This window comes from Amblyomma maculatum, chromosome 10 (genome assembly GCF_055883805.1).
Source record: "Amblyomma maculatum isolate TAMU_Amacu chromosome 10, ASM5588380v1, whole genome shotgun sequence".
NCBI classification, from domain to species: domain Eukaryota; kingdom Metazoa; phylum Arthropoda; class Arachnida; order Ixodida; family Ixodidae; genus Amblyomma; species Amblyomma maculatum.
In genome coordinates this window covers 111,960,929-111,973,761 of record NC_139353.1, presented here as the reverse complement: position 1 = coordinate 111,973,761, position 12,833 = coordinate 111,960,929, and the positions used below count along the sequence as shown (strand labels likewise).

Below are 12,833 nucleotides of genomic sequence, written 5' to 3'. Positions count from 1 at the left end.
TTCAATTGCCCGGTGGGGACAATGTTTATTAACTTATTTTTCTCTCGCTCTCGAAAAGTGACACCTCTGCTGACAACCTTATGTCGACAACGATGAGGCATTAAAGGTTTTCGCCTTAAAACGTAGGACTCGCTGGCCCCGATCATCTTAGAGCGCGTGACTAGGACCGAAACATCTTGACACAGTGAAGAGTAGGTGCGCACCGAGAAGGTATACAGGCACTGGGCCTACCTTTCCCTTCCCTAAAAAGTAACGTAAAGAAAATGCAGAATGAAAAGGCGGTGTGATTTGCATTTATACGTGTAGGTATCCGCCGAAACGTGAGGTGGATATTTTGCCTTCCTTCCCCAAAAAACAATTCTAAATCAAAGCAAATCGTCTACTGAAAGGTGCGGCAGTGGCTGCACGTTCCTCCCCCCTCCTCCTCCCCCCCCCCCCCCCCCGCCAAAAAAAAAACGCGAAAAGAAAATGCTCTAAAGGCGAAGCTTTATCTCCCCTCTAATTAAGATCATCAAACCGTGTACAACCTTGATTAACCATCCCTAACAGTGCTTTCGCTCTTATAACTCTGTTCAGTTCAGTCGTTCAGTCGTGTCCGACTCTTCGTGACCCTATTGACCATGTCACGCCACGCTTTCTGGTCTCTCACTATCTTCCTAACATCACATAACTTCATTTGCAGTGCCTCGAGGATGCCATCTAACCATCGCGTTCGCTGCCTACCCCTTCTCCGGCAACAATCAACCTTTCCCAACATCAAATCTTTCTCCAGCGACTCCTCTCTTCTCATCAGATGACCAAAGTAGCTGAGCTTTAACTTTAGAATTTGACCCTCCAATGAGCAGTCAGGGTTTATGGTCGGCAATATTGACTGATTTGATCTTCTGGCAGTCCAAGGAACTCTCAAGAGTCTTCACCATGCACCACAATTCAAACGCGTCAATTCTTCGGCGGTCAGCCTTTTTCACAGTCCAACTCTCGCATCCATACATCACAACTGGAAAGACCATAGCACGAGTTATACGGATCTTGGTTGGCAGACTAATGTCTCTGCTCTTTACTAGGCGGTCAAGGATAACCATTGCTCTCTTTCCCAGAAGCAGGCGTCTCCTAATTTCATGGCTGCAGTCTCCTTCCGAGGTAATCTTGGAGCCCAAGAAGAGAAAATCTGTCACAGCTTCCACTTCTTGTCCCTTGGTGCTCCAGGACTTCATAGGGCAAGACGCCATGATCTTTTGTCTTTTTAATGTTCAGTTTAAGCCCAAACGTCTCAGTCTCTTCTTGTACGCGCATCAGAAGTCTCTTGAGTTCCGCTTCACTTCCTGCAATTAAAGTGGTATCATCCGCATATCTAAGGTTTTTGATACGTTTTCCAGCAATCTTCACACCAGCTGAAGACTCGTCCAGACCGGCCTTCCTCATGATGCACTCTGCATATAGGTTAAATAGGCAGGGCGACAGTATGCAGCCTTGCCTCACTCCTTTCTCAATCGGAAACCAATCAGTAAGACCATGCCCAGTTCTGACTGTGGCCTCTTGCCCTTCATACAGGTTCCTGAGGAGACAGATGAGGTGAATTGGAACTCCGATCTCTCGGAGAGCTTGCCACAATCTGCTGTGATCTACGCAGTCAAACGCTTTCGCATAATCAATAAAGCAGAAGTAGATGGGTTTCTGGAACTCTCTTGCTTTTTCCATGATCCAGCGAAGGTTGGCAACTTGGTCTCTAGTTCCTCTGCTCTTGCGAAACCCAGCTTGCACGTCCGGAAGCTCCCGATCCACATACTGCTGCAGCCTGCCTTGGAGGATTTTCAACATCACCTTGCTAGCATGCGAAATAAGCGCGATCGTGCGGTAGTTGGAACAATCCTTGGCATTGCCTTTCTTTGGAATTGGGATGTAAACTGACCTCCAATCCTGTGGCCACTGCAGGGTTGTCCAAATCTTCTGACATAATGTATGCAGAATGTTAACAGCGTCATGGTTGAGGTTTTGAAGCAACTCAACTGGAATGCTATCAATTCCGCTAGCTTTGTTCTTAGCAAGGCAGGCTAAGGCTCATTCAACTTCACTCTTCAGGATGCCCGGCTCGAGATCAGGTGTCACAACCGTCTTATGTTGGGTTTGCACATTCGGGTCCTTCTTGTACAGTTCGTCTGTGTATTCCTGCCACCTCTTCTTTATCTCTGCGGCTTCAGTGAGGTCCTTGCCTCGTTTGTCCTTTATCACGCCCATCTTAGCACAGAAGTTTCCTTTGATATCTTTGATTGTCTTATACAGAGCTCTTGTGTTCCTTAATTGGCTGTTGTCCTCAACTGCTTGGCACTGTACGTTCAGGAAGGCATTCTTATCTCTCCTTGCTATTTTCTGAAAATCCGCATTGAGAGCCTTGTATTTTTCTCTTTCCCCCATAACTTTTGCCATCCTCCTTTCCTCAGCTATGTGCAAAGCCTCTTCAGATAACCAGTTTGCTTTCTTGCATTTCTTTTGCTGTGGAACTACCTTAGTAGCAAGTTCTTGTATTATATCACGAACATCAGACCACATCTCTTCGGGCTCTTTGTCTTCTAGATCTAATTCTTGAAATCGATTCCTCATTTCCACAGCATATTCTAATGGAACTTGATCCAGATTATACCTGAAAGGCCTTCTAGTTTTCTGCGTTTTTCTCAATCGAAACTTAAATTTGGTCACAAGAAGCTGATGACAGGTGCCACAGTCGGTCCCAGGTCTTGTTTTTACTGCTTGTAAGGCGCTTCTCCATCTCTGCCGGCAAATAATATAATCGATCTGATTCCTGTACAGACCGTCCAGTGAAGTCCATGTGTACAGGCGCCTCTCGTGGTGTTGAAAATGAGTACTCGCTATGGTCAGGTTGTTTTCTTGACAAAACTCTACTAGCCTCTGCCCAGCTTTATTTGGCTCACCAAGACCGAACTTGCCTGTAATTCCGGATATTTCTTCACTCCCTACCTTAGCATTCCAATCCCCTATGAGAAAAACGACGTCTGATGATGGGGTGCGGTCTAAAAGGCATTGTAGGTCCGCATAAAATCTCTCAACGTCAGCTTCTTCAGCAGTAGTGGTCGGTACATAGACTTGGATAACTGTTATGTTGAAAGGGTGTCCTTGGATCCGAAGTGAAATCATTCAGTCGTTTTTGGATTTGTACCCTAGCACTGCTTTGCCCATTCTTCTGTTTACTATGGGAGCGACCCCATTCCTTCTCTTGGATTCGTGCCCACAATAAAAGACATAATGGTCGCCGGAGTTAACTTCTCCCATTCCGGTCCACTTGAGCTCGCTGATACCCAAGATATCAATGTTCAATCTGTCCATTTCTCGCTTGACGATATCCAGTTTACCTTGCGTCATAGATCTTATATTCCATGTTGCTATGTGATACATCTCCTTGCAACATCGGACTTTCCGGTCGCTTCCCGACACATCCACAACTGAGCGTCCTTTTGGCTTTAGCCCAGCCGCTTCATTCGTCCTGGAGCTACTAGGAATCGCCCTTTGTTCATCCCAAGTAACATCTGGGACGCCTTCCAACCTGGGGGGCTCATCTTCCGGCGCCATATCATTAATGGTATTGTGACTGGCCATAGGGTTTTCTTGGCAGGAAATACTGGAGTGGGTTGCCATTACCTTCTCCAGTGAATCACATTTTGTCAGATCTCTCTGCCGTTACCTGTCTATCTTGGGTGGCCCTACACAGCAGAGCTCACGACTGCATCGAGTTTCGCAAGCCCCTCCGCCACGACAATGGGACCTTTTAAATGAAAAGCTCCATAAATAGCCGGGAACGAGACGTCCTCTCTGCCGTGGGCGTAAAATGTGCACATGTGGTCGCTTAGCAACAGGCTTGCTATTAAAAACGGAGATTAGTCCGACGATCCGAGTATGGGTGAATGCGTTCACAGCACGTCTGAGATAATTTAATAATTTAGCATTCGTTTCTAATAGGCAATTCGCAATGCTCCTGGTGCCGCAATACCTTCGCATTTGATCATCAGTTTTCATCTTCGTAGAAGACATCCGCGCGAGGGTTATTTTTCACATGTGGCGCCCGACGGGGCTGAGAGTGCCCAGCTGAAAGGCAGCCGAGGGAGGAGCTACGGTGCCGGGGGCCAACATTCAAGATTTCGCTAAGTGATAGCTGCAGCCCTGAAAAGTAATTCCCAGCTGGAGCTGACATAACTTGTGTCCAGCGCGAATAGGCACCTGCTACACTATGAAGAATGATATATTTAGTCAGGCCTAAAGCACTTCTCATCCCCTAATACAAGAAACTTAATGAGTTGATGCTGCTTCAGGTATATCAAGCATCACTAATAAGGGACAGTAGAACGGTGGCGACGTTTTACATGTAACGAAAGTTTATGTGGTCACATTGATGTATACGACAAGCCGTTTTGCATAAAACACAAAAAAAGAACCGTCGAGAAAAGGACAGAACTGTGTCAAAAAATACAACAAAATATCCTGTAGTTCTGTCGTAACTATCAGATATTTCTGTAGTCTTGTAGTACTTTTCTATAGTATATTTTTGTTGTCTGTAGTTGTGTAGTACTTTTTGTTGTAACCACAGAAATTTTCGATGTTACTACAGAATGTTTTGTTGTCACAGCAGGTAGCCCGTCAAAAACCACACAGAAATTCTGTCGTAACGTCAGAAAATTTTCAATTTTTTTCCGATTGGAAGCGTCTTTGTCATGTCTTTTTACCGCATCGTTTCAATTGGTGGCTGCCTGCAGAAAATGAAACGGGAACGTAATAACCTCAGTAACACCCCCGCGCCGGCGATGTTGCGGCAAGATAAGTGCGATCTCACAACGCCCTCCACCAGGGCGAACCCTCGTAGCTGATATGTGACCCTATGCGCGAGGTCGTCTGCTTCCCACAGCGCGCTGCATGCAAAGGAGGCGATACTAGACTCGATTTTCTGTAATAACGGCTGTAAGTAACCTCACTTCGCTGGCCATTCAAAACAAGGCCGTTTCAAACCTTCTTTGCGTACATTCACGACTGGGCGCAATGATGCAGCCTCGAGAAGGTCCACACCACCGGTGAAACTAACCGAATTGTCACAGGACGTGCGTACATGGGCTGCGCGGCCACTGTTACAATTTTTCGTAGATCCTTGGCTCTTGGAAGACAAAAAGCAGCGGAGTTGACACAGAATTTCCGGTGTGTAATCCCTCTGCGCGTAAAGAAGTGCGGCGCAATACCCTAATGCTCGAGAAACGACCTTCAAACTGCGTCGTGCGCCACAAAGCCACAAACGATATTGTATTACCTCCACCAGTAACCTAGTCAGAGGGCCAGCATAACCGCGGCCATTCTTAGCCGATGTTTACTACAGTTACCGTCAATCGTGGCTCGCAGTTTATTTATTTATTTATTTATTTATTTATTTATTTATTTATTTATTTATTTATTTATTTATTTATTTATTTATTTATTTATTTATTTATTTATTTATTTATTTATTTATTTATACATACTGCAGCCCCTGCTGGGGCTATTGCAGGCATGGGGTTCCGAAGAATACATATTAAAATGGCAAGGTACAAAACAAACTTAACATGTTAGCACACGCAGTGGATAAGATATGGTACAGACATAAGGTAGCAGACACGTTGCCACCGTTCTCGATGGCAGCCGGTATCCAATGGCCCTTTGGTCGGATTAAACGAACTGCCACAATCATCGACAAGGCAAGTTAAGTGATCAAATGTCTTAATTATTTCCAGCACAAAATTTACAAAGCCATCCGAAGTCACTCCGGCATCTTCAAACAGCTGTACCTGCTTTTATATATATTTCACTATATTTGCGTGCCTCCGTTCCCGAACACCCGCAAATTGTACGCGCCAGCGCCTTCACTAGATCTCAACCTCCGGCGTTAGAAATGCGTGCTAGAATTTGTTGCGCGCGTCTATGATAAACCCTGGAATAAAGTAACGTCGAAAAGGAATCCCTCTTGAGGATCACTTGCCCAAACTCAGTCGCTTGTAGAAGTGAGAGATGCGGTTTAAGAAGTTTCTGCTCACAGCTGTGCATAGCACCTGCCGCCGGTGCGGCACGGTTAGCTCGATAAGCTGTCTCCGCTGCTGCTGCGTTGCTTAACTGAATCATATAATTATTTTATTATGAAATTATAGTGCTGACAGTAAGGAAGTGCCATGCGTTATCATCTGTTATTACGCTAGCCAATTCCAAAACGCCGCCCGCCATGGGTTCGGCGAACCACTACACGAAGCTCAAGAATATCGATTTCTAGGCGTCTCAGTCATGTCTTATATTAGCTGATCAGCGCAGGTTCGTAACATAGATAAAAAAAGTTACAACTAAAGTTACAACGAAAGTTGCAACAAAATATATGAAGCGCTATCCGCTTCATATATTCAGATTACTCATACCATACTAGCGTGTCTGCTTTAAAAGCACGAGCCTCACTACCTAATCTTGAATCACGGCGAAACATGTTTAGATTGTGCATTTTTCACAAGTTTCATCATTCATCTCTAGGAGCATCAGTCATATCACCAGCTCATCGTCTCTCCAGTCGAATTGACCACCACAAGACCGCCTACCCTTCCCCTGTTAAAACGTCTGCTCATCTCCGATCATTTTTTGTGAAATCATCTAGGGACTGGAACGATCTGCCGCTGGAAGCCGTGCACCTTATCAACCCCATCCATTTCAAGAAAAAGATCGAAACCATAATTTTTTAACTGTCATGCCCATCCCTCATGCCCCATAAAAGGGGCCTTTGAGGTACAATAAATAAATAAATAATCTTCCTGAACCGCACACTGTGTAATTCTTACCCCGCCACAAAACAACTCGCAAATGCCATATTTATTTGTCCTATCCTTCATACGCTAATATGGTGTGGTTCCCGTACGTGAACAATGATGTCGCTACCTTAGAACATGCTCAACGCAAGACTCTTCGATTTATTTTTAACAGCTACCACCGCACTGACTCGCCCGCCGAATTACTACGTCTTGCGTTCCTCACTACGCTGTCTGATGGAGCAAAGTTTCACCCCTAAAGTTCTTATTCATATTACTCCATAATATATTCAAGATGGATCCTTCAGCCGCCTTCATGAATTCTTCAGCAATTCTCATGCAACAACAACACACTTTCTTATTCCTTCTTTCCACTCGCAGTGCGTGAGTTAAACGAGCTTAACCACCTGAAGAGTTTACAAACGCCTTCTACAAAAACTGGTTCCCAAAGTGCCTGAGGATATGATAGACGTCGTATTCGAAGGCAGCGGAGTAATTTCGGCCAACGGAGTAATTTCGGCCGACGAGCGCCTTGCCTGTCGCCTCCACCGAGTAGCGGCCGCCGAGGCCGGAATTCGATCCCGCATCCTAGCCTAGCCACTGCGCTAACCAATCGGGGGCTGGCAATATTGTTATTCCCATAAATGCACAGTAAATCTATGTTCTAATAAGTACTTTATAGTTTTCAGTTTTGCTAATTATACTACAACAGCATGTGTGCCCATCATCTTATACACTTTTGTTGAGACTTAAATTTAATATTTCTTTTCTTTGTGCCATACCTTTTTTTTATTTATTTATATACCCTAAAGGCCCTTTCAGGCATTACATAGGGGGGGAGGAGTCACATGAACAAAGTTGGTTATAACAGGCACATAAGTAACAATTGCACTGAAGGATCAGAGAGGAGAAAAAAAAAAGTCATTCAGGTCGCTGTTTTTCCCTTTTTTTTTTTATACAGTAGTTATATGACCTAAGCAATTTTACATGCACTGAAGAAACGAGGTATGCGCGCGCTTAATACCAAGCAGTAGGCTGAAATGAACAAGAAATAACACAGCACTACACATCAAGGAAAAAAGTAATGAGCATTGCAAAATATTATTAAGAAAGTTAAGTCAGTTTAACATTCAATTCCCTCCAAAGCCTTGAGGAATGAACTATGGTCAGGTAGGGTAGCGACATCTGCTGGCAAATTGTTCCATTGTGAAATAGCATTGTGGACCTAAATTGTAGCGATTTAATGATGCATCGATCATGTCGCTGTGTGTCCTCAAGAATATTTGTTATTTATATTGTGTTAGAGAAACAAGAACAAATGAAAAAATAAAAAGGAAAACACTTCACGTACAATTAAAATATAAGAATACAAAGGTTATATTAAAAAATTAACTGGATTACAATTACTATTTTCCTTTCTTAAACACTCTTTCACACGTTTCTTGTGTGCACTGCTAATCGGAGCCCGTATTCGCACTCACTCCCCCATAAGTAGGACGCAGTATTGGCTACGCATTACGTCCATTAAAAACGAAAAAAAAAACACAACCAAAATAAGGTAAACACGGCGCCAGCCACTGCAGCGCAGACTCGTCGGAGGCACGATGCAGGCGGGGGTTGTGGGTTTACATGTTCCAAGACGCACGCGAGGGGCGCTCCACGTGCCGTTAAAGGCTCACGCGGCCGCCGCCCAAACGGAATTCCCAGTCAGCCGCTAACAATTGTATGCCATCCCTTTTTGTACCAAGTTGTCAGTATTTCAAAATAAAAATAAACAAATCGGATCCCTGCAGCGCTCGCGACCGGCCCCACTGCGGTAATTCTCGGCATCTGGTGCTGCGAGAGCTGCGAAATTTCTACTTTAGTGATGCGGCTGAGACCTAACCTCTTTGAAGTACGTTGCATTAATTAACACGCCGCACAAACCCTCCAGTAAGGTGGTAGTACTCCGTTGCTGTGCCGCCGATCTGTACTCTTGTAATAAAGCGGCATCGAATGGAGCTATAGACGTTATGTGAGGCTCTATTTATTTCAGATGCGACATAACGACGAATGCAACCATACTGCTGGCCCCGACTGGCTGACCTGTGCACTCACTATCTTGAATTACCTGTCGTCGCTTCACGCATGTGGCTTATTGCACTGACATTTTCGGCTGGTGTGAAATTTTTCTTTAGAGGCAGAGGTGGAAAGACTCTAGTCAGGACAAGAACAAGATTTCATAACAACCAACTGTGTGAGATGGCACTTCGAATGACCGCGAAAGACTGACAAACTAAACTGATTTTCTTAAACTAAAATCAAAGCACCGAGAAGTCACTCTGTAAGAGCAATAAGTGACATCACGTTTGACGAGTCAACGAAGCTTGCACGTTACAAACGGGAAAGCATTGCCAGAGTCGTCATCCATCTCCATTATACGTACCTATCCATTGTACACAAAACAAATGTGCTCCCGACGATTTGGCATTTCACACTTTTTGAGAGCGACAGACTTTGGAACTCCTTAACACATACGAAGCGGTCCGAGAAAGCAAGAAGGTTTGTGCACATTTAATCATGTTTTACAGTTTCACATATCGAATCTTGTTATCATGTTTCTTGGGTGTGCAGGTTGTGAGCTGCAGCGGTGGCGTAGCGGTAAAACATCCGCCTCGCATGCAAGAGGACCGGGGTTCAAATCCCGGTGCCGCGCAATTCTCCACCGGATAAAAAAAAAACCGCGTGTTGATGGAATTGCATAAACAGGTTTGAAATGCGACCTGATGCCGGTGAACACCTCCGGCAACGCACTCCCTCACCAGAACAGGAGTTGGCCACCCTGGTGCAGTAATTGGCCGCAACCTCCTATGATAAGCTCCATAAAACCCCGGCCCTCAGTCACCTGCGGCTGCGGAACAACTGACCACGGCGGCGGTCAGACCTGTGACGCAGCGGGGGTGCTAAGAAAGTCTGGCTCCGCTGGACAGGCAGCCATTGGAAACTGACCCTGGCAACGTTTAATGCTAGAACCCTAGCTAGTGAAGCTAGCTTAGCAGTGCTGTTAGAGGAACTAGAGGGCATGAAATGGGATGTCATAGGACTTAGTGAGGCTAGGAGGCCGAATGAGGCATATACTGCACTGACGGATGGGCATGTACTGTGTTATCGAGGCTTACCAGAGAGGCGACAACTAGGAGTAGGTTTCCTTGTCAATAAGTATATAGCGGGTAATATAGATGAATTCTATAGTATTAATGAGAGGGTTGCAGGCATCGTAATTAGGCTTAATAAGCGGTATAAACTGAAGGTTGTACAGGCCTACGCACATACATGTAGTTATGATGACCAGGCAGTTGAAAGCTTCTATGAAAATGTAGAATCGGCAATGCGAAAAGTAAAGACGCAGTATACTGTACTAATGGGCGATTTCAATGCCAAGGTAGGGTAAAAGCAGGCAGGAGACAAGGCAGTACGTGACTATGGCATTGGTTCTAGGAATAGCAGGGGGGAGTTACTAGTTGAGTTTGCAGAGCGCAATAACTTACGAATCATGAGTACCTTCTTCAGCAAACGGAAGAACCGGAAATGGACATGGAAAAGTCCTAACGGGGAGACTAAAAATGAAATCGACTTCATAATGTGCTCAACCCCCGCGATTATGCAAGATGTAGAGGTAATCGGGAAAGTGCGATGCAGTGACCACAGGCTGGTGAGGTCCCGAATTAGCCTAAATCTGAAGAAGGAACGCAACAGATTAGTAAGAAAGAAACCCATCAACGAATTAGCGGTGAGGGGGAGGGCAGAAGAGCTCAGGATCTCGCTACAGAACAGGTTTTCAGCTCTAACTAAGGATGGCGACATTACCCTAGAGGCAAGGAACAATAATTTCAGGGATATCATTACTGAGTGCGCGGTAGGAGTAGGCGGTAGGATAGTTAGAGAGGATACCGGCAAGCTGTATAAGGAGACGAAATATTTGATTAAGAAACGCCAGAGTATGAAAGCTTCCAATCCAACAGACCAGATCAAATTGGCCGTGATATCAAAGCTAATCAATAAGCGCAAGGTGGCCGATATAAGGAAGTATAACATGGAGAAAATTGAGCATGCTGTAAAGAACGGGGGAAGCCTTAAAGCGGTAAAGAAGAAATTGGGCATAGGCAAAAACCAGATGTATGCGATAAGGGACAAGGCGGGCAACGTCATCACTAATATGGAAAAGATAGTCAAAGTAGCCGAGGAGTTCTATACAGATCTCTACAGTAGCCAAAGTCGTCAGGACCGTAATGAGATTGGCGGTAGGGAAAAACAGTCAGACGTTCCACCAGTGACGAAGGACGAGGTCAAGAAAGCACTAGAAACTATGAAAAGGGGGAAATCAGCTGGAGAGGATCAGATAACTGCAAATTTGCTGAAGGACGGCGGGGATATTGTACTAGAAAAACTGGCCACCCTGTATACGCAGTGCCTGGTGTCATCGACGGTACCGGAACCATGCAAGAATGCAAACATTATCCTCATTCACAAGAAAGGGGATTCTAAGGACCTTAAAAATTACAGACCAATCAGCTTACTGTCTGTTACGTATAAGGTATTTACTAATGTAATCGCTAATAGAATCAGGACAACCTTAGACTGCAATCAAGCAAAGGATCAAGCAGGGTTTCGGAAACGGTACTCTACTATCGATCATATCCATACCATCAATCAGGTGATAGAAAAATGCTCGGAATATAACCAGCCCTTATACATAGCATTCATTGATTACGAAAAAGCATTTGACTCAGTTGAAACCTCGGCGGTGATGCAGGCATTGCGAAATCAGGGGGTAGACGAGAAGTACGTGAAAGTGCTGGACGATATATATAGTGGCTGCACAGCAACCATAGTTCTGCATAAAGAAAGTAACAAAATTCCCATAAAGAAAGGTGTTAGGCAAGGAGACACAATCTCCCCAGTACTATTCACAGCTTGTTTAGAGGAAGTGTTCAGAGACTTGGAATGGGAGCAGTTAGGAATAAGGGTAGATGGAGAATACCTCCGTAATCTGCGATTTGCTGATGACATTGCCTTGCTAAGCAACTCGGGGGATGAACTGCAAATGATGATTGATGACCTAGACAGGAAACGTAGAAAGGTAGGCTTGAAAATCAATATGCAGAAGACTAAGGTAATGTTCAACAGCCTCGGGAAGGGTCAGCAGTTTACATTAGGTACCGAAATACTGGAAGTAGTAGGCGAATATGTCTACTTAGGACAGGTAGTAACCGCAGATCCGGACCACGCAAAGGAAATAACAAGAAGAATACGATTGGTATGGAGCGCATTTGGCAAGCACTCGCAGATTATGACTAGCAGCTTACCGGTATCGCTCAAGAGGAAAGTATACAAAAGTTGCATCTTGCCTGTACTCACCTATGGGGCTGAAACGTGGAGGCTAACCAAGAGAGTTCTACTTAAGTTGAGGACAACCCAGAAGGCTATGGAACGAAAAATGGTATGGGTAACATTAAGAGATAGAAAGCGTGCAGAGTGGGTCAGAGAAATAACTCAAGTTACCGACATTCTAGTAGAAATTAAGAAGAAGAAATGGACATGGGCAGGACATGTAGTGCGAAGAGAGGATAACCGATGGTCGCTGAGAGTAACAAACTGGATTCCAAGGGAAGGAAAGCGTAGCAGGGGGCGGCAGAAAGTTAGGTGGGCGGATGAGATTAAGAAGTTCGCAGGGGCCAAATGGATGCAGCTAGCACAGAACCGGGTTAAGTGGAGAAATATGGGAGAGGCCTTCGCCCTGCAGTGGGTATAATCGGGCTGATGATGATGATGAATGAAAAGAAACACTGTGCTGTACTTGCAGTCTCCAATAAAGTTTCGGGACAAAAATTACTACGAAGTCGAATAACTGCGCAACGAAACCTTGCGGCCAGGGTCTGAAATGCGTCCATTGTACTTCCTTGTCGGCCTGCACAATAAACGCGCTGCTCACTGCATATCTCCATCTCTTTGCAGTGCGACCAATTTGTAATTTGCACGAATTGGATG

At 45.0% G+C, this 12,833-nt stretch overlaps 1 pseudogene across 1 annotated transcript in view; it reads right to left on the bottom strand.

The window, feature by feature from the left end:
• The window catches only part of LOC146177250 (BTB/POZ domain-containing protein 6-like), a 54,947-nt pseudogene that overhangs the window by 17,400 nt on the left and 24,714 nt on the right, over positions 1 to 12,833 (bottom strand). The window lies entirely within an intron of this gene.